The sequence below is a fragment of the Lissotriton vulgaris genome, chromosome 9 (assembly GCF_964263255.1).
Source record: "Lissotriton vulgaris chromosome 9, aLisVul1.2, whole genome shotgun sequence".
Lineage (NCBI taxonomy): Eukaryota > Metazoa > Chordata > Amphibia > Caudata > Salamandridae > Lissotriton > Lissotriton vulgaris.
In genome coordinates, this window is record NC_141697.1 from 227,561,071 (window position 1) to 227,588,179 (window position 27,109).

At 48.6% G+C, this 27,109-nt stretch overlaps 1 protein-coding gene across 2 annotated transcripts in view; it reads left to right on the plus strand.

Annotated features, from left to right (window-relative positions):
- INO80 (INO80 complex ATPase subunit) overlaps positions 1–27,109 on the plus strand; it is a 545,189-nt gene that overhangs the window by 46,898 nt on the left and 471,182 nt on the right. Inside the window, exon 3 of one of the 2 annotated variants that reach the window (XM_086937361.1) lies at positions 24,668–24,692. The exons of the other annotated variant lie outside the window; for it this stretch is intronic. The gene's annotated coding sequence lies outside the window, so the exon portion shown is untranslated. The remainder of the gene's footprint in view (positions 1–24,667; positions 24,693–27,109) is intronic. 2 annotated transcript variants of the gene reach the window in all.

Consider the following 27,109-nt stretch of genomic DNA (forward strand, 5'->3'; position numbering starts at 1 on the left):
ATGGTTGCCTTTTAAGTTATAAGCCTCTTTAGCCAAAGGGGCATATAGTTTGAGAGCTCACATGCGAGCGTACAGATGAGTAATTTGATCAGGACCAAAATTAGATGGCTTGTCCGAAATGTTCGGGTTATCAGTAATTCGTAAAGTAATAGTTCAAGGGTCCAGGGGCACTTGATTTCCTGGTGAACAAGTGCTGCCGACTGACCCGGCCCTCCTGGTTCCAGGACCCCAGCGCGACACGGCGCTACCGGTATTACCCGGATCACAAGGTTCATGCGGAAACGTGCTTTTAATTCTACCCCGCTCTGGACCCTTGAACTATTACTTTACGAATTACTGATAACCCGAACATTTCGGACAAGCCATCTAATTTTGGTCCTGATCAAAAGTGTGGCATGTCCTAGTAGTGAATTACCGCCCTTTCTCGTTCTTCACTATTGAAGGGCTACCTGTTCTCTTAGGCCAGATGAGCTGTCGGAACTATTACACACTATAGTCCCGGCAGGCTCAGGGAACACGGTAGCAGGTCGAGTTTAGTATGCCTGAACTCAGAATAATAAAATACTTCCTTTAGTAAGATTTATTTTAATATCCTGTGTTTGCAAACTCTACTTTTAGAAAGTTAGCCTTTGCTCGCCTAACTGTTCAGCCCGCCTCTGCCAGGATGTGTATCTGCTGTCTGGGTTTGTGTGAGTGACAGGGCTGGGAGATTCCCGGGGATAGTCGGGTGCTCCAGGTGGTGAATGGAGTGCTTACACCAGGATGGGTGGGCGGAGTAGTCCTTGACTCTGAATAGGGTTGTGCTCCACCACCACAATGCTGGCTCCACCTCCTGCGGAGCGTCTGATGTCTGCCCTGCACCCTGAAAGAAGACGGCAGCGTCCTGTCAACAAAGTACTTCAGAACCGGGTTGAACCAGGCTCAGGCCCCCTGGCCTGCAAAGACAAAAGAAACGCAGTATAAATATAGGAGCTCCGCTCCTTACAAATCAGATCCAGTTTTGACCACGACGAACCTCTGCCTGACTAGAAGGACCAAGAGAAGCTGAAGGACGGAAACCAGTCTGTATCCTGTTGGACTGGCCTGCAGTGGTGCCTTGCTGAGAACGGAGAGGAAAGGACCAGAGAGGACTTTGTAGACTTGTTCCTGAAACGATCTCCAAGGGCTTGATCGAGAGCTTGCCCCCTGAACGGAACCCCAGGACCATTGGGTTCTATCTGCTTGTGCCCGTCTGCTGTTGGGCCTCAGTTCTTATTCCCTCGCCAGAGTTGTGACTTGGATGCCTTCGCCCCCTCCCAGGTCGTGACAGCTCGGAGCTTGGTCGCCCCGCCGTAGAGAGCCCCGCTCATCCCTGAGTCGCTCTCGGCTTCAGTGCCGGGCCGCCTGCTCTCCTGTCACCTCGCTGCTAATGGAGCGCGCTGTGTGCCTCTCATCTTCTCCAGGCGGAATCTGCACGGAGAGCATTTCATAGCCTCGGACGGTCCGTACGTCGTAACGTACCCGACTGTCTCGCTTTGCGCTCCTGCATACCAAGGCTCGTGCCGCACCTCAAGAAAGGCCTCCCCGTACCGTGGTACCGGAACCCGTCTGCCCGAGAACTCTACGCCCCTCACAGATCCATAAGTGCGACCCGGCGTGCTAAGAAGTAGTACGTCCCGCAGGCCTGAACGGCGCCTCGCCCTGTGAGCTGCATCGATCCCGGATCGCCGCAACCCTCCACAGTCTAGCTCCCCCGCCTCGCTCCTCGAGGGGGACTGAGCCGGAGAGATCCTCTGGAGAACCGTCTGCCTCGTTCGGGGTCCGCCCTCACCAGTAGCCGTGCCTGAAACGCCTTGGACTTCCACCAGCAAGGTACACTTGAACTCCGTCCCGAGTTCATATCGGATCCAGGGTCCGCAACGTTCTTATTTCCCTGTCATCGTACCTTGCTGAACAACGAACATTTAAAGACTTAGCTTGCCTATTGTAATCTGGTGACCTCGACTCACTAAACGTTATTTGGTCTTGTGATAATCCTGCTTGAATCTATCTTTTATATAAAGTATACGTATTTTTGATACAACCATACGACTGGTGTCCATTTGTGGTGGGTCAGTGGGTTTACGGTGTGTGATCATGAATGCTTAACTTACTATCGCCCTGAGGATTAGCCTTGTCTGCTCGCGCCAAACTACCTAGAGGGTGAGCAGGGGTTATTCGAAGGAGTAGTTCCCTTGCCCTGACGTGGAGCTGAGGGTCCTTGCTTGTCACAAGTGCATACCTGTGCCGACCAGAGACCTCCGGTTCCAACAACCGGGAACAGTCAGGTCTTCGCTCAGTTCACTTGTAGCCCAGATACCTCACCAAACCTGCGCAGAAGCTTTGTTGCCCCAATTAAGACCTCTCCCGGGGCTGCCAGAAACATGAGCAAATCGTCAGCGTACAGCGAGATATACTGCCTTTACCCGCGTAATTCCACGCCAAGGTAATGCCTCCTGACCTGGCTTGTGCCACTAATGGCTCAATCGCCAATGCAAACAGCAGTGGGGACAGTGAGCAACCTTGTCGTGTTCCAAACAACTCGTGGAGATGACCGCCCCTGTCCGCACTCGGGCCTTTGCTGAACTGTATAAAATCTTGGTCCACTCCACAAATTTCTCTCCCAAACCCATTACTCTCATTACCTGGAATAAAAACTGCCATTCCAGACTATCAAAAGCCTTTTCAATATCGACAGAGAGAACCATTGCCGTAGGTGATAAACCGTGGTCCTCTCCCAATATTCGGAGTAAGCACCGTACATTAGTAGACGTGTTCCGTTTAGGGATGAAACCCGCCTGGTCCTTATGGACCAACTGCGCCATGTATGGGAGGAGTCGAGACGCCAAGATCCTACTCAAAATTTTGTAGTCGGTAGTTAACATTGAGAGAGGGCCATATGCTTTCATGTCGGACGGTTCCCTCCCCGGTTTCAGAAGGGGAACAATAATTGCCTCACGGGTGGTCACCGGTAGTTGCCCCACTTTTTGGAATAGAATTCTATGGGTTTGCCATCCACCCCAGGCGTTTTATTGCGTGCCATATGTTTGATTGCGCTCCTAATTTCCCCGAGCGGATCTTACACCCCAATGAATCTACCTGCTCTTTCTCCAGGCATGGCAAGGCTAATTCCGCAAAGAACTCCCCTATATCGTCTGCACCCTGGTGGGTCAGTGGGTTTACGGTGTGTGATCATGAATGCTTAACTTACTATCGCCCTGAGGATTAGCCTTGTCTGCTCGCGCCACACTACCTAGAGGGTGAGCAGGGGTTATTCGAAGGAGTAGTTCCCTTGCCCTGACGTGGAGCTGAGGGTCCTTGCTTGTCACAAGTGCATACCTGTGCCAACCAGAGACCTCCGGTTTCAACAACCGGGAACAGTCAGGTCTTTGCCCAGTTCACTTGTAGCCCAGATACCTCACCAAACCTGCGCAGAAGCTTTGTTGCCCCAATTAAGACCTCTCCCGGGGCTGCCAGAAACATGAGCAAATCGTCAGCGTACAGCGAGATATACTGCCTTTACCCGCGTAATTCCACGCCAAGGTAATGCCTCCTGACCTGGCTTGTGCCACTAATGGCTCAATCGCCAATGCAAACAGCAGTGGGGACAGTGAGCAACCTTGTCGTGTACCAAACAACTCGTGGAGATGACCGCCCCTGTCCGCACTCGGGCCTTTGCTGAACTGTATAAAATCTTGGTCCACTCCACAAATTTCTCTCCCAAACCCATTACTCTCATTACCTGGAATAAAAACTGCCATTCCAGACTATCAAAAGCCTTTTCGATATCGACAGAGAGAACCATTGCCGTAGGTGATAAACCGTGGTCCTCTCCCAATATTCGGAGTAAGCACCGTACATTAGTAGACGTGTTCCGTTTAGGGATGAAACCCGCCTGGTCCTTATGGACCAACTGCGCCATGTATGGGAGGAGTCGAGACGCCAAGATCCTACTCAAAATTTTGTAGTCAGTAGTTAACATTGAGAGAGGGCCATATGCTTTCATGTCGGACGGTTCCCTCCCCGGTTTCAGAAGGGGAACAATAATTGCCTCACGGGTGGTCACCGGTAGTTGCCCCACTTTTTGGAATAGAATTCTATGGGTTTGCCATCCACCCCAGGCGTTTTATTGCGTGCCATATGTTTGATTGCGCTCCTAATTTCCCCGAGCGGATCTTACACCCCAATGAATCTACCTGCTCTTTCTCCAGGCATGGCAAGGCTAATTCCGCAAAGAACTCCCCTATATCGTCTGCACCCTGCCCCAGTTTACTGCAGGAGAGCTCAGTATAATAGTCCATAAATTAGCCATTTATCCCCTGTTGTGTGTATTTCATGTCGCCTGTTGTAGCTGTCAATCCCAGTATGGGAGTCCTGCGGGGGTTCGGATTAGCCAGCCACACCAGTAGGGCACCATACTTTTCTTCCTCAGAGTGCACCCTCGCTCTGTGGGACCTGTGGTCAAAGGAGCGGAGTCTTTCCACCTGCACCGCCACCGCTTCTCTAGCCCCCAGGACCTCATTCTGGGCTTCCGGATCCCCAGGGCGGGCTCTTTCTGCTCGTCGCAGCCGTCTCTCTGCTGTTTCAAAATCTGCCAACAGTGTTTTCCTCACCCTGGCCATTTTGCCAATACAGAGGCCCCGGACTACTACTTTAAAAGCGTACCATTCAACTGCTGCCAGCGTCGCCTTCCCTACGTTCTCATCAAAGTACCGGTTAACACCAGTTCTCAGGTCCTCACAGAAGACTGGGATATCCAGTGCTTCCGGTCGGAGTCGCCAGGTCGGAATCACAGCTTTCTCTCGAGCCTATCTTAATCCCACCAATAACGGGTTGTGATCCGAGATAGTCCTAGTCAAATACTCACTGTAAATTATCTTGGCATGGACTTCAGGGGTACACAACATCGAGTCAAGCCGCACGTGCAGATCATGGAGGCCCGAATAGTAGGAATAATCTCGCTCCTCCAAACGATGTTCATGCCACTTGTCCACCAATTATGTTGCCATGCATTTCTCGCCTTAGGCAGCTTATGAACTGGGGCGCCAGGAAGCGGAGGATGGGACCTATCCTTCTCTACATCCAAAATGGATTTAAAGTCTCCTCCCATTATTATCGAGCTAGTCGGGTACAGTGCTAGGCTCCCAGACAGACATTTGGTCCACAGCGCCACCTCCACCCTGTCGAGGCGTCCCAACACTACTACATATCTTCCCTCTGGGTCCACTAGTTGTTGCATCATCTGAAAAGGAACACCCGCTCTGACCCATATCAAAGCCCCCTGGCATAAGCGGAATAAGTTGTATAGAATAACTGCCCCCTTCATCTACGTTTCAGTGCTAACCCCTCTGGCCAATTATTATGCGTTTCTTGGAGGAAGGCTATATGTACCCCCCGTCGAACCAAGTAGACATGCACCTTGTATCACCGCTGCATTGAGTGAAGCCCCCGCACATTCCAGGTAACACATTTCAAATTATGTAATGTTCCCATCGTGTGACCAAGACTTCCCGAGCTTACAATACCCACATAGGAACACATCGGTGGCTCTATCTATCCCATCCAAACCCCGAAAACTGCCCCAACTCTCCCACCCCAGAACAGGCGCTACAACACTAGTTCCATCCAAACTTATATGTAAACTGCTCCTTCAAGAAAATCCCCTAAGGAGCTGTACCTATTCGATAGTAGGAGAGTGTGCCCGGAGCTTCAGAGGGATGATCCCCTCGCCCGCAACCCATCTGTGCTCGGCCCCCATGAGAACCATCTGCCCCAGTCGAGGCAACAATATAGCGGGATCACCTAATTGCGCACTCGGCTGGCCTCGCTAAACCCCTCCATCCACTAATAGTCAATCAATAGTCTCCAAAATCTACGGGAAGCACCCCAGGGCCGAGTCCATCTCTTCTCCCAGCCTTCGGCCCATGCACAGTGAACCATATTGTTACCCATCTATGTTATGTTATGTTATGTTATGTTATAAATGGGTTTGTAGCGCGCACTGTTAGTCAAGACTGTCCTGGCGCGTGGGAGAAACACTGACAGAAAGAGCTGAGAAACTAAACTACTTGTTGAAACAGATGGGTTTTTAGGCGTTTTTTGAAGATGGCCAGTTCAGGCGTACATCTTAATAGGTCTGGTAGGTCATTCCACATGGTGGCAGTCCTAACAGCCATAGACTTACCATCTAGACGTGATTTCCTAAACCTGGGGACCACCAGACGTCTAAGGGCCGCCGAGCGGAGATGGCGCGTCGGCTGATAGAACGTAAATCTGGCCCTCAGATAAGATGGACAAGGGCCATGTAGGGCTTTGTGAGTCAGGACCAACGCCTTGAATCACACTCTTTGAGTCACCGGGAGCCAATGAAGATCGCAAAGCTGTTTGCGGACACTTAGTCTCCTGGGGATGTCAAAGAGGAGCCGAACAGCCGCATTTTGAACCACTTGAAGTTTGCCCAGGAGAAAGCCTGGGGAGCCGATGTAGAGGGCATTGGCGTAGTCCAAGCGTGAGAGTATAAGCGCCCTGGCAACTGCCTCCTTGGCAGCTTGGGGCAGAAGGGGGAAGAACTTCCTTAGGGTTGTTAGGGTACCGAAGCATGATCCCGCCAGTCTCGTGATTTGCTCGCGGAAGCACAAGTCAGCCCCAAACCAAATCCCTAGGTTCTTAGCTATCCCACAGTCACCCTTGGGACAGGGGGATCCTTTGGGCCAAGTGATTCTTTAAAGGCCACGGGAATTGGCCATAGAGGACTATTTCGGATCTATCCTCGTTGCATTTGAGGCTGGCCTGGGCAAGCCAGGCAAATACTGAGGACAGACAATATTGGGCTTCATCAGTGTGTAGGTCACTACCTTTCCAAGTAAAGAGGAGTTGGGTGTCATCGGCGTAAGCCATTATTTTGGCACCCAACCTCTCTGCTAGGTAGGTAAGGGGGGTCAGATAAACATTAAAAAGCAAGGGGCTCAAAGTCGACCCCTGCGGGACCCCTGTTTCTACTTTATCTGATGAGTGGAAGGGCGGCATCCACACTTGCTGGAAACGGTCTTTGAGAAATGATTCGACCCAGCTTAGAGCAGTGCCCGTGATGGCAATGTCCGACAACCTGGAGAGAAGCTGAAGATGGGGTACCGTGTCGAACGCGGCAGAGAGGTCCAATAAAATCAGTGCCGCCCCCATCCAGGCATTCTCTAAAGGCCTCAGTGACCTCCACAAGCGCCGTCTCAGTGCTGAAAGATGTTCGGAAGCCGGATTGTGCGGGATATAAGGCACCCGAGGACTCCACAAAATTTTCCAGCTGTCTGGAATCTACAATCTCATCCGCTGTCCCAGCCATCACGTGTGGTAGTTGCCCACTGCCTTCATTCGACTGCTTCTCATCCGTTCCCAGAGAACCCTTTTCCGAGCCCGTCTCCTCCAGGGACTCCGGTCTGTCCTCCCGGGAGATGACCGTGACCGCTTGCAATGCAGCAGTGCGTTCAATCTGTCTGTGATTCTGTAGGCCCTTGAGCCGCAAGGCGGCGTCGCCGGATGTGCCGCGACCTGCGCGGCAGTGGTTCTTCCGTGAGAGCGTTCGTGCTGCGCCCTGCTTCTCCAGCACCCGCTTTATACTTGTACAACTCCAACTAATCCCAAGCTTCCTCGGGCTGTTGTGGAAGAACATCTTTTCATCCATAGTGATCCTGAGGCGCGCCAGGAACATCAAGGAGTATTGTAGGCCATCGTCCCTTAGTGCTCTTTTGACTGCCATAAACGAGGCCCTGTGGCGTTGTACTTCGAGTATGTAATCCGGGAATAATATTACCTTACTGTTGCCCACTGTGTACGGGCCCGCAGTACGGGCATTGTGTAGCAGGAGGTCTCTGTCCTTGTAATGGAGCAGCCTGGCCACCACTGGTCGAGGCGGCCCTCCAGGATTCAACGGCCGTGCCGGCACCTTGTGGGCTCTTTCCAAGGTGAAGAAAGATGTCAAGCCCTCTGGAGCGACGTTCTTTCTCAGCCAATCTTCCAAATAGTCCATCATGTTGGCCCCTTCCACTCCCTCCGGCAGCCCCACCACCTGGATATGTTTAGTCAATTCCTCCCTTCGGCATCTTCTGCCCTCCGCTCCAGGGTTTGCAGACTATGCTGAAATTCCGTCATTTGGGCAGCCATCGTCTTTTGAGGAGGCTGCCAGGGTACCCTTCGGCTGCTTCACTCGGTCGGCCCGGAGCAATCCAAGACACTGCGTCACATGTGCTATGTCCAGTTGTAGGGCCTCCCTGGTGTCTGTAATTGCCTTGAGGATTGAACCACTCCTTTCCCGGGGCTTAATTCAGTGCTAGCTCCCTGTGAGAATCGCTCCTGCAGCCCCTGTCCTCAATCGCCCCTCAGTGATCTCAGCGCCGCAGTGGCAGAGGACCGCCCCAGGTCCCCAGGGGTCACCAACCTTCTCCGAGGCGGCGCCAGTCTCGGTGTTCGCAGATGGTGCCCAATCTCTCCTGCACTTTCGCCTGGCTTCTCTACAGGCTCAGTGTCGGTTCTGTTACTGGGCTCATGACTCGGTCATCACTGCCATCTTGATTTTACTGCTTCCGGCCAAGCCAGCACTGCAGGTCCCCAGTCGAAGTTAGTCTAGACCCTCCGTACTCCCCAGGCGACTCCGCGACCGCAGCGCTGCTTCGGAGTCCCAGTACTCAGCTCCCGCTTCCCCTCACGAGTACTTGTAGCGCTCTCAATGCAGCTCTGCAGCTCTTCCACTCAGCGCACTGCTGCACTATGCCGCCATCTTAGGCATCTGACGGTCATCCAGCTTGTTGCAGCGATTCTCCGGGCTCCTGAGCACCTAAAGTCCCCCAAGTCCGCCGTGGGAGCTCCCTGCTGCCGTCCTGCCAGGTGCTCAGGGCTTCGATACGGTGTCCCGATTGAGATTAATTATCGGGGCCGGCGCGGAGCTCGTACCTGACGCATCCTCCCTCATCCACTCCGTGGCCACGCCCCACAGTTCCAATACCTCATCTGAAAAAAATTAATGCATGCCCTTCAGAATTATCCAATTTTAGACCTGGTTTTCTCCAACCACTTCTAAGGTTCTGGGAAAATCAGTTAATCGCCAAATATCAGCTTGTAATAGAAGGAACAGCTCTTAGATGAATCGCTTCCTTTCTATAAGCTTGCCAACAAATAGTAATGCTCCTTTTCCTAATTAGCTGGGAAATAGTGTAATACCTAGACTTTTCCAACTAAACTTATCCTGTTTGTTATCTCTGTTGCCCTACTCACTTTGACCCGTTACTGGGGTAATTGTTGCTCCTTCCAAATTTATATTTGCACATTATTTCATGGAATGTGTTTGATCATGCCATGCCGGGGTAGAATGGTCATAATAAGAGTGAGAAAGAGGTAGTAAAAGCAAATAGCGATATGATTATTTCATTAAATATAGATGCCATTTAAACCTCCCCTTCTACCCTTCTCCCCAATTCCCAATCAGAACACAGGGAAGGTTATATTATCGGACCCTTTTGTATTGCCCAACTCAACCTGCAACGGCACTGGGTTCATTTTAGGGGGTCAATTTTGTGCTTGTGAAAAACTAAGGTTAATAGAACTGGTATGTGAAGCCTTCCACTGCCGTTCATGTCAAACTGAAAGCTATACTTGAAGTCCCACGATCCAATCAACCGCGCAACATTGGATCATGTTTAGCATGCAAACACATCGAGAGGAAGTCCCTTAACTATGGAGTACCTTTTTAAACAACAGCATATAGAGAGCACGAAAAGCTTCATGGTTGTGTCAGCTCACTTCCTGAGTAAGACGCTCTCGAAAACATATGAGGTCAGGCAAAGAGGAACTGTTCTTCCAACCCAAAGCCCAGTTCCGCTCAATGTTAATTAAGGAAATGAGTTTTGTGACTTCCTGCCTTTGGAATGTAACTGCTTTCAGATCCTTTACAAATATATGCGGTGTTCATTTCTTTAGGGGGTTGGTTCATTTTGCTGTATGTCTTATTTTCTTGATACTAATCTTCCTTTAAAGCCTTTTTTCGTGATAGTACACCTTATCCAGCGACTTTGCTGTAAGTTGGTTGATGTAATTGCATGTAAAGCATTAGGCAGATTTTTTTCAATAAGTCTGCATATGCATTGTCCGCAGCAGACGACCTCCCCCTCCCCGTGTTTTCTTTAACTGTTTTGCTGGCTTCAGAAATCTTTGCACTAGCCAGTAGTAAATTGTCTTTCCCCCCCGCCCCAATATACGTGGTCAAATTGGCATACTCTTTGATATTTTTATCTTTCCTATAAGTTCCTAGTATGTGGCTTAAAACGTCCCATGGGCTGAAAGTTAAATCCTACTAGTGGACTGCAGCACATATTGTGCCATCCACTATAGTGCAGTGCAAACATGACTTCAAGCCTCCATTGTAAGCTGAGTGTAAGAGTGCATAGCATAGACTGTGACCTTTCAAAATAAACCCCTTTTGACAAGTATAAACCTTCCCTTTAAATATTAATATCACCCCCTATGTGGGCTTTGTAGCCTACAAAGCAGGGTGCATGGTATTCAAATGTAGGGCATGTAGAAATTTAAAGTTAGCATGTCCATACAGTGTCTAACCCCTAAAAGCCATTTTCACTGTGGGAAGACTGGCCGACCTGTAGAGAAACACCGGGAAGCAATATAATAAATACTAAAACTATATCTTGGGGACTGGACCCAGTAGAAAAATAATTTAAACATTATTCTTTATAGTTATTTAAAATCAAATTCAATGGTGAAGTTAGACTTGTAAAAAAAAGTAAGGAAAAGTTGCTTTAAAAAGTTACCCTACTGGCTTGAACTGTCAGAAGACAATTATCATAGGCTTCTGCCAGCTCTCAGCACATGCTCAGCCTTGAATTGGCTTGAATATTGTGTGAAATATCTCCATAGAGTATGTAGGATTGGGGCTGTGGGCATTCTTTTTGACACTTCAGTGTAGAATCCTGCTTGACGGGTCTGTGAGCCACATGTATTATGTAGGGCATACTTGAAAGCTAGAGAACAGACTGACAGTACAATTCTGACTGGTTGATGAAGAATGCATTAATGAATGAATTACACACTTGGTATAGCGCATGGCTACCCTAAGGCATCCCAACGCTTTTGACCCAGGGCAAATCACCGCCACTCATCGGAAAAGGAAGGTCTTAAGTTGTTTCCGAAACACAAGGTGGTTTGGTTGAAGTCGAATGTTCTCTGGTAGATTGTTCCAGAATTTGGCCGCTTGAAGGGAGATTTTGATCATTGGGACTGTCAAAAGATTAAGTTCACTCGACCTAAGGGCTCTAGAAGGTCGATAGGGGCAAAAGAGTGGGCACAAAATAGCAGGACCGTTATTTGTGATAGACTTGTGGGCACATGGCCTTGAATCTTATCCTCTCCTGCATCGGGAGCCAGTGTAGGGCACGCAGAGCAGGCTTCACCGAGCTGTGTCTAGGTACTTTGACTAATAGTCGGGCAACGCAGTTCTGGACTGACTGCAGAGTTTTGATCGTGCCCATCGGGGCTCCAAGATAAAGTGCGTTAGAGTAGTCCAGTCGAGAGAGGATCAAGGACTGGACCAGGAGCCGTCTGGCATCCGGTGGGAGGAGGTTCAAAACCTTCCTTAGTACCTTGATCAGGCCAAAACTTGTTGCCACAACCTTCCTTGCCTGCACCTGAAATCCGAGAGAGGGATCAAGCCAAACTCCCAAACTCTTGATTTGTTTTTTTGGGGACAGGGGGGGACCCAGACAGCTCGGCCACCATGGATCGAGGTTCATGGGGGCCTTGTACCCCATGATCATGATCTCAGTTTTTGTTCCATTCAATTTTAGAAATGAGGCTTCCATCCAATCGCAAACCCTTGTGAGACAGGGGGACAGATTGTTTGTTCCAGAGGTCCCAGCCTCAGATCTAGTTAAAGAGACCACTAACTGAGTGTCATCGGCGTAGGTGACCAATTTAATTCCCCAGGGAAGCACCACCTCAGCCAAAGGCCTCGTATAGATATTAAATAAGGTGGGACTTAGTAATGATCCCTGGGGAATGCCGTAATGTAGGGGGAGCTGTCTCGATGTAACATCCCCTTCGAAAACAGAAAATGTTCTTTCTGCTAGGAAGGTTTGTAGCCATTTAAGGGCCACCCCGGAGATACCGGCCTCCCGTAGACGGCGGATCAACAAAGAGTGATTTACCGTATCGAAGGCTGCGCTGAAGTCTAAAAGGACCACCGCCGCGCAGCCTCCTGCATCTACAATCTTCCTAGCTTCCTCCACTACAGCAACCAGGGCAGTCTCAGTGCTCTGTTTGATTCTGAAACCTGTTTGAGTAGGGTGAAGCACTGCCTCATTTTCAATGAAGGCCGATACGGCTAGATTTACATACTCCTCCGTAATTTTACTCATCCCAGGCAACAGGGAGATAGGGCGGTAGTTTGACCAATCCTCAGGGTCTAGATTAGCTTTTTTTAGAAGAGCTTTAACTTTGGCCTGTTTCCATAGTGGGGGGACCACTCTTGTGGAAAGGGAGGAGTTGATCACATCCCTCATGACTGGGACCACCACCTCTGAAACTTGTTTCAGGACGGAGGGCGGAGCCATGTCCGATGGAGAGCCTGACTGAAGATTATCCAAGAGATTTTCTACTGTGGGGAGATCCATCAGGGGCAGAGCATCCAAAGTTGGTGAGGAGACCAATCGAGGAATAAGCACGGTAGGGTGCATGGAGTCATTATCATCATCCTTCACACAGAAGGAGGAGTAGATGCTAGCAACCTTTAAGCTAAAGAAATTGGCTAGCTCTTCACACCGTTTTAAGGGATCGACCACTTCATTCGGGGGACTAGGTGGGGTAACCAATGACTTAAAGATCTTGTAAATTTCCCTGGGGGAGTTAGTGGCTTTTGAGATCTCCAGCTGATAGAATAAAGCTTGAGCCGATTTTAATTGAGTCTTATACGCCTTTAGTGTTGCTCTATATTCCATTTTATCCTCCAGGGCAAAATTCTTTCTCCATTTTCTCTCTACCCTCTTACAGTTCCGTTTGAGGCTTTTCAATTCTGCCGTGTACCAGGGCATTTTATTGGAACCTACATGGTGCACTACTTTTAGTTTAGGAAGGGTGAGATCAAGGGAGGACTCTAGCCACTTATTGAAAGCACCATTAGCTTCAGTCGGGTTATCCTCCTTAATTAATGGGAGAGAATTCTTTAAGGCGGTTGCCAACTTTGCCACCGGAAGTTTTGATCAGATCCGGCCCATCTTATTGGTTGTTATAGTTGGCTGGATGACATCGGCTGGCGTCCATGCAAATGAGAGTAACGCATGATCTGACCATGGAATGAATTGTGACTCCTTCCACTGTATGTCCGCAAAATTGGTATAAAAATGGTCAATCAAATGGCCTGCAGAGTGAGTAGGTCCCTCCACAATTTGTTTCAACTCTAAGGTCCCCAATCCATCCAAAAGATTTTGAGAGACAAGAGCTTCAGGTTCATCGATATGAATATTAAAATCCCCGATAATAGAAAAATTAGAGGAAGTACTACTGAGATGAGTAATTTTATCAAGGAGAGCATTGCAGAAACTATTGTGGGATCCTGGTGAACGGACACTGCTTTCGTCCTACCAGGCTTCTGTCTCCAGGTTTGTTGTGAGTATAGTGCTTGCCTCAAACTGCAGTTTTCAGTGTTAGATATGGGCTGACTCTAAGATTACCTTGTTACACACCCAAGCTCAAGTTAAGTGAGACGGAAGACTTTTGCCATCATGGATTTGCCGCAACATATTGTATTAGGGGCCTGTTTACAGTAACGCAAACAAGAACTACTGCAAAAGTGGGTAGGGCAGGGTCTGGAATTTTTAACCCCTGGTAAGGGTGTGCCCAGGAGTAATTCCAACCCACTAGCTAGTGCCTGGTTGAATGTGGCATCTCCAGTCACCCACTGCTCAACACATTCTGGAACTGTGGAAAATCAGAAGAGGACAGACCTTCATAGGAACCGTGAAGGACTGGACCTGCTCCTTCTTGTACCCAGGAATGTGGAAGTGGACTTCAAATGGCAGTTGGCTGACTTCCTGTGTTGCTACATGGAGATAACAAGCTGCAAGAGACCTTTTCCTCGAAGTATCCAGCTGACCAGTGGCAACTGGACTAGGACTGCACCCTTCTGTTGGCGTCTTTCCTGACACACTGTGAATCTCTTAAGTGTCCTCCCTGGGGCCTTAAAAATGTACCCCTCTGGTCGATTTGGACTTAAAAGACTAAGCCACAAGGTAAAACCTTTGATTGGGACGAACCTGGTTGGTGTATCGTGTAGGAAGTTGGCTTTCTATATAGTGTACCAAAATTAGTTATACTGTGTAGAAAGTCCAGGCTCTCCTTATCGGTTTACAGGGACTTGCTTTAACAATGCTAAATTGCTCTATATCATGGTAGTGTGGTGGGGAAGCTTTAGGCTTATCAGCAGGGAGTGTTGGGCATTTGTTGTACACACAGAGTCAATAAATGGGACACACACTCGAGAAGAAATTTCAGACCAATTTAGAAAAGTAATAATTTAAACACCAATATCATCAGACTCAGGTAAGTACTTTAAAGGTTATAGATTTTTTCAGGACAAAGTACAAAGTCACAGCTGTCAGATTTGATGCTTGAGCCTTGAATACGGTGAGGTTATCCTATGGGGGAAACATTCACTGCATAGGTACACTTACTAATGATTCTAAGATTTACTTTCCTGGACTTAAGGTGCTAAAGGGCCATGATCCAAAGAACCACCAGCAGTTCGGATTTACCTGTCCTGGTGTGTCCGAGTACAGAGGTGATGGTAGCCTCAAACACTACCCTTTAAAGTCTGTAGAAGAGTACCCGTGGAAAGAAAGGCTGCAAGCTGGGACTTGTGAACAAGCCCGGCAGAACCCAAATGAGGGCTTGGCTCTTGAGGGTCTCTCGAGCACAAGGTCATCATTGGTTTATGTGGAGCCGTGCTGGGGGGCTCTGGTGCAGAGGTGTTTTGTTCAGCATGTCGCGGCTGTTGGAGGCTCTCACTTTGTGTTGGAGCCCTGAAAAGGGGAAGAAAAGAAGATTGCAGGGCCACTCTCTATGATGACCTCGGAGATCCTGACGTCCCTAGTGCAGGGAGCCTCAGGGATGGCTCAGCGTCTGAAGACTTGGTGAAGCGACTGGGCTGACCTCCTGGACTCTCGGTGACCTCCTCTTGTCAAGTTGCTTCCTCAGTGGACCGAGGGGTCTGCAAAACGGTGAACTCAGCTGGTGCAGTCTGTTCCTGCAGATGCAGGGGAGTGACTTCTCCACCCCAAGTGAGCTCTTTGCTCGTTTTTGAGCTGCTGGACAGTCCTGTAAGGGTTGGGAGGATGTGCAGCTCCTGGACTAGTCAGTCTCTAGGATTGTCAAGGGGCAAGCTGCTCTGTTCTTGCTCTGTCCGTCCTCCTTCCATCCTCGGTTCCTAGTAGTTGAATCGGAGTTCCTGGTGTCAGGGGGACCCCTAAATACTGGGTTTAGGGGTGTTAGGCTGAGTGTTGGGTAGTTGCCAATAGGCTACTTACCGCTTGGGTGACTAAACTGCGTCTTTTACCACTTCCTCAGGAGAGTGGGCATAAACCGGACACAGAGTTCACCAAAAACAAGATGGCGAAACCCTTCCATCATTGTTCACTTCAGGTAGTCCACCTTAGGGATGTGACTAGCCTAAGAGTGAACACGCCTTCTAATTAGCTTATTTTTCTACCTGTCCTGGTACCAATTGGATGTCAGGGGAGGAGGCAGCATACTCGGATCTGGGGGGTAGGCGAGGTCGCATAGGCTCTAACCTTGATATGCTAAAACACAAGCCATCCTGCTGGAGGAGGTGTGAGTACCTTCTTCCGGAGCAAGCATTATTTCTGACCTCTGAGAGCGTGGGCTCTCACCTGGAAGGTAGCAGTACCTTGTCTGTGGTGGTAGGCTGGACTATATCTGTCAGCCAGCACACTAGGACGCTAGTAGGGTTAATCTCTAAGGTGACCTCTGGGTGCATGTCAGGACGAATCCAATACTGGCATCAGTATGGATTTGGCAAGACAAAGGGTTTGAACCCGAACGCCATTATTTTCTGTGAAACAATTATGCAGCTGGGTAACTTGTAATGACCAGTACATACACTTAAAATGGCTCCCTGTTCACTTGTATTATCTGGAATTAGAAAGCACAGAGGTATTTTATTTAAAAGGTTTTATATAGCGCTGGCTAGACCCGGAGGTATCGGAGCGCTTTACATCAGTATCAGACCATAATTGCAGATATCTGCTCATGCAGATGTGCCCTTACATGTTATAGAATGCACCCTCCCTTAGGGCTTTAAGGCCTTCGATAGGGGTGTTTGGTCACCCTGGGGGAGTTGGCACTATGCAATCAATCTGCCCCTTGGTAATAACGTGGGACACCTGGATTGTCTTTAGGGTTTGCTTTTATTTATAAGAGGCAACTGAACGAAAATTCAGCACGTGGGTCTTGTCCTGGCTCTCCCGCTGTCATGGAAGATGTGGCTGGGTTACTCAGGGCCCCTTATCCTCCAGGAAGATGTGGAGCATGTGGAAACAAAAGAATAAACCACGGGTCAGTGGGGAAGTCCTTCAGACTTCAAACAGCAGGAAAGGGACTGTGAGGGACCACTGAGCGCTACCACCACGTGGAAGAAAAATATAACAAAAACGGTGTCCACCCGCAAAGTATTACCCTTTCCCTCCGAGTGACATAGAAAACCACAGTATGCGGCGGCATACCTGCTCCAGCCACGCTCCTCCTGGAGAGTGGCGGTGGGGCGCGTGGTGTCGCTGGCCTCTTGGCTCACTCTTGCTATCCGGCTCCTCCTGTTAAGCTTCAGGACCTTCTGCGGTGCAGCAGTCTCTCTCGTGCTTCTTCGGTGTCCTCCTCTCTCGGTTGGTACCTCTTTCTGGTTCCCCGACATGCGCGCCCCGGCACCCGATTCCTACCATCTTCTTGTCGGTGTCCGCCTCTGACAGGAAGACATGGGCTGACATCATCCTTTTGAACTCCACCTCCCGCTCTTTCCACGATGAATTAAAGGGGCCGCTCAAGTCCTGCTTACGGAGCAGCAACAAGTCAGTTTCATAACAGTTCGACAACTCCCGTTCCCCAGGGGCCTCCTTACATGGGGTAACTTACATATATTGCATGCAGTGTCTGTGGGCAATTTCAGGGAGTGTACCTTGTTGTGTTTTTGTAGGAAGTTAGGATCCTTCTGCATGGTTACCCCACACTTTTTGCCTGATGCTAAGTTGTTTTTTGAATAGTCTGACTGGGATCCTGATAATCAGGACCCTAGTCTATCTGCTTTCTCCCTTAAATTGTTGTCTTAAGTACTTAGGTACATCCCAGATTGGATACTGGGGCAGGGGTGTGGAATTTAATAAAATATCTACTTGTCCACGGGGCAGGCTGTTTAATAAATCTACTTGTCCTGTAACAAAAACTCCCCTTTGTGCCATGTAATGCGGCAACAAATTACGCAGCAATCTCATTTTATAAGTGTTTTGATATAGCCTCTCTGATTATGCCAGTGTTCGTACCATAATAGTGTTAGAATACTAGCAATTCCCTTATACTGCTATGTTTCTGTAGGTCTGCATACTGGAGCTGAAGGTAGTTGTAAGCAATAGTTCCAGGGTTGGAATGCACTTTTTAGTTTGTGCAAACCTACTAACGTGCATGTTTTAAGGGTTTTCAATAATTCTTCTCTAATCATTTCCCATACTGAGAACGGTTGGAAATTTACTACTGACAGTGGCCGACTTAAAACTTCTTCCAGGATTGGGGAAAAAGTGGTTGGAGGAAAAGTGAACTTGAAAACATTCAGATTTTCACATGAGCAAATCTAAAAGAAAAGAAGTCCCTCAGCATAAGGATATCCCTTACGTCGTCATACAACCCACCAAAAAAGTATTATGGAAGGCCGTCCTCGACCCAAAGAATAGCCGAACAATCCAGTTAAAATTGTCTTCGCTCACTAAATTTGAAGATAGTGACTAACGTCAGTTTAGAAACTCCGTACATACATGCAACAAAGAAAATTTTACTATGAAAAACATTTAAAACCATCAGTTTATTTCTTTAAAAATAAAAACATATCAATACTTCAAAATACATAATTCAGACATTTCATCAAGTAATTATGCACAATACACAATAAAAAAAACAAGAGTCGACGCGGCGTTTCGGTGTCTTATGTGGATGAGCAAATCTACACCTGCATATTTGCTCATACTAAAATGCAGTTCACAAATATTTTCTGGGAGTACTATTTCTTGGCCTACTTCTGTAAATTCTTGTGAATTCATGGAAACTGTACATATGCACTTACTGCAAGGATATATACCATGGATGCACTTTTGAGACTTTCTTTAATAATTGGACCTCTAATTAGGCCTGGCGTTAACCATGACCTTTTTGTTTTGTTTTTATTCGGTCTCTCTCCGTCTATCAGCTAGTGTCCCTGTAAGTACAGTATTTTCCTCTTTTAGAAGGAGCATATTGGCACACAAAGTTTTGTTCAGTGCCCAGAACTGCTGTGACAATTTTTTGCTGAGACCAACATTTTTTTGTTTTGCTTTTGCCAATGCTTTTTAGAATGGTGAGGACCCAGCAGCTCTCACACTGTTAAGGTTTTACAAAAACCATGCCTAAACAAGTCATGCCTTGACAAAACCAAAAGGCTGACAACCAATTTAAGACCCGCTAGCTTTGCCAATGCTTGTTTATTTTTGTTTTCCATATTCGTATTTAAACTGGTTACACTGATTTTCCATTCTGAATATTTTTGGGAAAACTAACATACATCAACATGTTACTAAATGATGCTGCAAAGATACGGTACCTAAAATCTTATAGTAGTTTAGCTAAATGTTTTCTTTTCTTACATGCATTTTTTTGTGAACGTTTTATTTTGAAAGCAAAGAATCATCACTCTTGCTTTGAAGCTTCTACAAATATTTGCATATAATCAGAGAGCATTCTGGGTGCATTATACCGAGCCCCATATTACTAAACTTTGAACATGTGTGTACACTTTTATACGGGAACCACCGTCAGTAGTGCAGGCTGAGCTTAAAACATTTACTTTAGTGCTCACCCGAATAATAAAGGCTTTGCGTTAATGAACCATATATACAAGTTTGAACAGCATTAATACACATATTACCTTAATTGTAGAGAATGCCCTTCCCTGATCCACAATGTGGTACTGTAAACTGGCAGCCAAAGGGTTTGTGCTGCAGGGGGTTGGGCCTACTTGTCCCAAGGACAAAATGCACATTAAAACTTGTTGCCCTTGACCCCAAACAATATGTCCCGGGTGTCGGGCTATAGGAATTTCACATCCCTGCTGGGGTACCCTTATCAGTCCTTAATATATAGTACTAAGGTACCCAGGGCATAGGTACCCCAGAGATCCCCCATGGGCTGAAGCATGTATAATTCCACCCATGAGAGACCATTCAAAATGGAACTACAGGCCTGCCATTTCAGCCTGTGTAAGTTGGTGCTAGCACCACTTACTAAAGATATAGGTTTTGTATATTTAGGGTCACTGTACTTAAAACCTATAAGTCACCCCTATAGCAGGCCTTATCAATCCTGAAGGCAGAGTTCTTGGTTCTAATTGTGAGAGTGCTCCTGCATGAGCTGGACACCCCTACAGCCTACGGAGTCCATTCTCCCGGGTTGTAAGTGAAGCAGCCATATAATATATATAGAGGGGCACCGTGTAATTATGCTATGACCATCTCTAAAACTGATGCAACAAATCCTATCATGTTTGGTAACAAACATGTTGGAATCCTACCCCCCACACCTTAAACGGTGTTGAAGGTATGACTCCAATCACTGGAAGAGCCCTCTGTTAGGCTCTCAGTGTCCCCAGTGCCAACCTTCTAGACCCGGACAGCACAAATTGGTTGCTGCTGGCCAGAGACACATTTCTGCCCTCCTGCTGCTGAGCCAAGCTCCAGCAGGGGAAGGCAGAACATTAGGCATCCTGTCACAGGGAGGTGTGACCACCTCCCAGACAGGATTTAGTGTATTGGGACCGGTGGGTGTGTTCGCCAGCGCCACTAAGTCTGTATGAGGGGCACATTTGATGTCTCTCTGCATGGTCCAGTTGAAACCAGTCCTGGGAGCGGTTGGCTCACTCTCTGGTGCGAAACTAGATGAAGGACATGGGATTAACCTCCCCTGTCCAGACCCTCTCCCGGGGAGGGTCCCCTGAATCGTTCCAACCCTTTCTCTAGAGTACTTAAGGGCTTACCTGGGTGTAGGTCCCTAGATTCGTTGTGGGATAAGTTTCAGATCAGACACCACTTCTTCTTCTACCATCTGGGCATGCTGGACTTTGTTTGGAATTGACTTCATCTCCCTTCCAGTTTGCTGCATCGTCTGCACCATACTGGAACCTTCCAAGGCCTGCGGGCATCAAAGACACCTGAAGCGATCTCCCTTGGAGTGAAGGAGTCACGCTCCTGCATTCACAGTCACCGCAACTAAGTCGACTGGTCTGCTGATTCTGAGATCCTCCGGACTCTGTAAGGTTCTGCAACATAGGTTATGGTTTGCCACAGATTCCCAGGCCTGCCCAGCCCTCTCACCAAGTTTGAAGCCAGTATCCCTTGTGGGTGTTACAATAACCGAACCCCTGTGCACTGTGTCTACTTGAAGTTACAAAGGCTTGTTGGCTTCCTTCCAAGAAGATCTTCGGGCTCCAAGCAGACCCCACCTCGAGCATCTCTGATACCAGAATCTTCGGTCATACTGCATCGTTGTGCATCACGGCCTGCATTGTTGAGCTGCTTGCGGTCCTCTTGCGACTCCAGTGCCTCCGGCCTGTGGGTCACACTTGTTTCTTGTGGGCTCCCCTGATTATTCGGGCCTGCCCTGATTCCCCTGCTTTTGTTGAGTCCCCTGGACCTTGTTGGTCTCGACATTGCTCCTTCTTAAATTCCTATGTTGGTTGCATTTGCCAAGGCTTGTTGGTGATCCCGCCGGACACCAATCACTCAGCACTTGACATCCTTTGTGGGACAGATCGGGCATGGCTCCTGTTCCTGCTCAGCGTCGCCTGTTCCTCACAGTTGCAGTCTCAAGGTCACCTTCATCCATCCTGCAACATCTGACATCTGAGGGCATTCATCGTCCAAGTCTCCTAGTCACTCCTTAGTGACATAGACTCTGTCCCCTCTGCTTGCAAATACCTCTCATCTACAATCCACCTTCGGATTCCACCTGACACTTTCGCCTTCTTCAACAGCAGCACTTTCCTGAGGTCCTCCATTGGGTTCTACGGCAGTTTCTGACACCACTTCACACGTATGCACCCAGCTTCCCAGGTGTAGGTAACATGGGTACTAAGGTATCCACAGGTGGGGTGGCTCTCCAACCTTCTGTCTTTCACGGGGTTTCGTCCGGGTCCACAGCTCGTTATAAGGGGTACCAGTTAGGGCGTCACACGGATATAGCACTGACTTCTGTTTATTAAAACTGAGCTCAGAAGCTTTTTCGAAGGCAGCCAGTTTGTGATAGAGCAACAGAAGAGATTCCTCAGGATGTGCTGGGTATATCAGAGTGTCGTCTACGTACATGGAGACAACATGCGTCGCATCCCCTATCCTCATTCACCAGGGCTGCAGCATCATGCGCAGTCTAATGGCCAAGGGTTCTATTGCCTGTGCGAAAAGCAATTGGGACAATGGGCACCCTTGTCTGGCGTTCCGCTAGTTTGACCAGAGCGGAGAGAGCAGCCCACCCATACGGAGCCTCACAGTCTGGTTGGTATACCGGAACCTTATCCATTTCAGGATTTGAGGGCCAAATCCCAGCCTGGCTAGGACCTCAAACATATAATCCCAGCTCAGACAATCGAATGCCTTCTCAATGTTTAAGGCCACCAGCGCCCCACTCAACATGTCTCCTAAAGCTGAGGACATATCTAAGGCGCCACAGGATCATCATAGTGCTTCTCCCTGGGATGAACCTGCACTGGTCCTCCTATACCAATGTTCTCATCTTGTGGAGAAGCCGGTTTGCGAGCACCCTGGTCAGAATCTCCATGTCTCCATTTAACATAGAGAAAAGATCTGTATGAGGCCATTGCTTTTGGGTCCTTATCTGACTTGGGTACCATCACAATGATAGTTTCCCACATGGTGGCGGGAGGGACGCCTCCACATACACTCCCAGGAGGCAATCCGCAAAGACGTCTGCACATTTCAAGTAAAATTCAGGGGAAAGCTGTTGCTTCCTGGTGTCTTCCCTGTAACTAGGGCTTTATATGCAACCAACACTACTTCACGCGTGGGCATCTTCCAGTTGCGCCCTGTCCGTTGCAGTGGCTGCTGGTGGATGAAGGCCTACCAGAAAGCCCTCGTCCCCCCCTAGGCTCAGCGTCCCTCGGTTTTGTGTAGAGAGTTGCCGGATAAGCTGATAGCTCTCTATTGATACCTGCCTGCCTCACCACACTTGTCCCGTCAGCCTTTTTAAGGGATAAAATGAGTGAGAATGGGGCTTCCCGTTTTAAGAGCCACACCAGCATTCAGCCCGACCTGTCCCCCTCTGCATGGAGCCTCTGCCTATAGTCACATATAGTGTGTTTATGGAGGGCATCCCAAAATTCTTCGATCTCTCTGCATAGTACCAAGTGAGATTCCGATATGAGTCTTTCATCCCCGATTTGAGTCTGTAGTTCCACCTGCCTTGCCTCTTTCTGCTTCAATTCAGGCATCATATGTTTCTTTATACCATAGGTTTTCTACATACAGTCCCCTGGTTTCAGCGCATCCCATTCGTTTATCTGCGTCAATCCCCAGTTGTGCCCCAGGTAATCCATAATTGTTTCTCTAATAGCCGTTCAGAAGGGCTGATCCTTCAGTGCCCTTTGGGGGCAGTTACAACGATGGGGGCCCAGAGCCTCCTCAGCGACCCCCATATGTCACCAGTAGTATAGCATGGACCCAGAGAATCTATTTAAATACTGTGCCGTTTGCACTTGGGCGCCCATGGTGAGGGTTACTAATATGTGGTCAAACCAGCTATATGCGTTGTGGGGGGCGAGTAACGAGTATTGCTCACGGGTGGTATATAGCGGGTGCCATATGTCTATGCAACCCAGTCTAGCCATTACTTCGACTGACGTCATTCCTGGTTTAGCGCCCTGTCTATGGGGACTCCTGTTCAAATTACTGTCCTGTATGCTGTTTTAGTCACCCACCCAAATGAGTGGGACGTCTAAGTATGGGAGTAAGTGATCAAGCAGATCTCAATAGAATGACTTGACATCCTTGTTGGGCGCATAGGATTTCAGAAAACATATCTCCTTGCCGTCCAGCAGACCGTAGAGGAGCAAATAGAGGCCCTCCACATCCACATGTACTTAGCAGGCTGGAAACATACACCAAGAGCCAGCCATATGAGCACCCCTCTGGCATAGGATGCAATCGTCAAGGAGTACTTCTGCCCCATCCATTTGCTCTTGCTTGTGTGCCTCCTGCTCAATAAGTTGCATCTCTTGCAGCATAGCAACACATATACCGTGCACTTTTACACTCACCCTGGACTCACAGGGATCACAATGTACAAAACGAAGATCAACATACACTCACACCACCCACTCACCCAGCACTCCGTGACCACACTGCACTTATGCCCCTCACCATGAACTCACATCGTTCTCCTTCCACTTACATGAACACACCACTCTCTCTGCACTCGGTGATCACGCTCTGTTCACCCTGTACCTCACCCTACAGTCATACGAGCACACCACTCACTCTGCTCATGTAACACTTCACTCACCTGTCCCCCTCACTATTCACCCTGCAATCTCACTCAAACAAGCCCATCACTAACCATACATTCATTTGTCCCACTCTACACCTACATCTGCACCAAATTCATATGGTCACCTCACTCACCCTGCATTCACTCCTCTCACCCTACTCTCACACTGTTGCATCATTCACCATGCACTCACATGGGCACTCCTGTCACCCACACAGCACAGAGGGCTAGTGTGCCTGCTACAAAGAACGTGTACCATGCAGATCACAGAACTGAATGTTAGTGAACTATGGTAGCCCTATAAAAAGTGAAATGTTGGTCAGACAGAGGCTATAGAGAGGAGAAGGAGGAAATGGGAAAGGGGGCGCTCAAAAAGACTTGCACCGCGGGCGACCAGTGTTGGGGTCAGCCCTGGCTGGGAGTCTTAGCGACCCCCCCCTCCTCGCGCCCCCCCCCCCGAAGTTCGGGTCTAGTTGCACCCCTGGTTGCTTCCCACGTCAGAAGTTAGTTTGCTGCCTCTCGGGTTAGGGCTCTCTGATTAGAGTAGTCATTCAGAACCGCCAATCAGCATGTAGTTCCTTCAGCAGAGCACTGCTTTGATGTCAGCACTGACGTTCCTCCCATGAACGGGACAGCAGGAGAGATGCCAGGAGTGCCGCACATTTTGTATACATAAAGTTGCAAAATACTTCAGCTTTGCTAATGAAACCGCACTTCTTCACTGTTGCCTTTTGCCTCTTGGTTGCTGAATTTGACATCTGGTTGCTGCCGTTCGCCTCGCTCTTGACTCCTTCTCCCCAAGGTTATCCTGATTTGTACCCTGGCAGGTAAGAGTGAAGAGCTTTTTGTTTTATTTTTTAAAAGCGTTGCTCCTTTCCCCTTCGTCCCGCTACTAGTGGGAACGTTGGAAGCTTCAAGGAGGAGCATATTTGAAGATAATGCCATAGGTGCTGACTTTGGTTCTGGGGACCCAGGTTCGAGTCCTGGCAACGGCTCAACATCATGTGATCCTGGTCAAAATCACTTAATCTCCCTGTGCTTACAAAAAATGAATGTGTGCTTGTGTCATGTAAAAGATGCTCCTGTATGGCACTCGAATACCTTTAAGTCATGTTCTCGCTATATAAAATAGCAAAACATATATTAAAAAAATATTGTGAGCACTCCTGTTTCCAGGTACTGCTCAAGACTGGAAGAGAGCACAACCTAAGGATGGCAGAAGCAAAAATCAATCCACATATTGACTGTCTCTGTGGAGAAAAACAGGCACACCCTTCACCTGTGTTTTGGGAGTGTTTTTACTAATCTATCCTACATTTTGTGTTTTATGTGAAAAATAAAGCACCAACATATTTTTTGAGGGCTAATGTTTTCTTGGAGACTTTTCATTTGAACTTTCTAATAAGCATAAGCACTAAGTTTACTAAACACTCTTACTTTATTTAATATTAGTTGCCCTTTACGACATGGGCTCTGCTGGAGGGATGGCCGTCAATGATCCAGAGTACCAGCTTCCGGAACTTTTTTGTCAGGTGGTGGTGGGGGCTCGACGTGTAAAAAGGTTTAGATGGGGGGGCACAGCTGACAAAAGTTTGAAGACCTCTGAGTTAGACTAACAACTTCACAAATAGTAGAGGGTTATGTGACCTTCATGTCTGGCCAGCAACTGCCCGCATGATTACAGATGCCATGCACCTCCCACGTCCCATCTGGCACCAGGAAAGGCAGAGCACCCACAATGGAGTGTGCAATTTACATGCTGCATACATCTCTCGCTAGCTGCACCATGTCTGCACGACTTGTGTACTTGCTGCCCCCCACTGTTAGTTGTCATTTATCAAGTGTTTGTCCCCCCTCCCCTCCGTGGTTGCATATAGAGTAACATAGCGGATGTCTCCCTATGCCCCCCCTTTCCCCTCCCCCTTCTTGCAGATATCTACACCATGTGGCGGGCGGTTAACTAATCTCCAAAGCCTCCAACAGTCTCACTTCCTCAGCCTCAGTTTAATGCTTGTGATGCTTGCAGTATTTTGGGGCTTCACCTTCTGCGCAGACTGCTGCTCTCCACCTAGGATTCCTCTCCGCGATAGGAAAACCCCAGTCCCCAGCCATCTTCAGGTCACCAAAACTCACCTGGCGGGCACACGTCACCCTCCCCTAGGCCTTCTACCACTCAGCTGGGCTGCTCCAGGCCAGACCAGGCCCATGTTTTGTCAGTGCCCTGCCAAGCTCCTCTGGAGGCTTTCGGGAATGGCTGTGGGCCTCCAGCTCTTCACACAGTTATTCATTCATGAGGTTCTCCAGGGGCTGAGGGTGCCCAGTGCGTACCTCTGTTTTTCTTTCTCACCATTCTCCTGCTCTCAGAAAGGCCCATAGCCCGTCTGTTGACTCCAAAGTGCCATTCCCTCTCTTCACTACTTGTTACCTCAGGTTGCCGCCACCGCTCACCTGCAGGTGCTGAGCTTCATGCAGGAATTCTCAGTGGCTTTAGGGAGGCTGCTGCCTCTTGGGTGTCGGGTGCCCCGACTTTCCGGACCCCAAAGGCCACACTCGATAGTGTCACGGCCAAAGGGAGGGCCAGAGGGGTCTCTGCCCTACCCACTTAGTCCGACCCCAGGTTGCTGCCCTATCTCTGCTGGTATTGTCCGTCGCCCGCAGTGCCCCCAGCGCCGCCCGTCACTCCCTGGCTTATTACAGTGCCGCAGGGACATCTTAAGGATTTTGGGGGCCCTAGGCCAAACCTATTTTAGGGGCCACTGTCTGGAAATGCTTTGAATTTATGATACGATTTCATCTACTTCATACCCTTTTTGACAAGGTCAAAGACAGTACTAAGGTGCACTCCTCCAAATTTTAAATGTGTTTGCAGCTATTATTCAGGATAATCTCTGTTATACCCTTCCATTTCTCATATATAAGATCATGTTTTAATCTAAAGGAAACTTTTAAGGATGTTGCTTGAATCATGAACACATTTCACTGCAAAATGCCCGTAATAGACTCACACATCAACCACATTAAAGATAAATGAAAGGGAAACGGTATTTAAAACAATCCGTTTAACAATTATTTAAGCTCATTAGGGCACTACTCTGTGGGGGCCATGGCTAAGCTCGCCATGATGGTGGACATGACTCCCTAGCGCACCGCTCCACATCCCCAATAAGCCGGATTTTATCCGCTCACTAAGAGGGCCTGGTGGCAGTAGACCGTGCCCACCGCCCTTGCATACCCCGATGCAGCC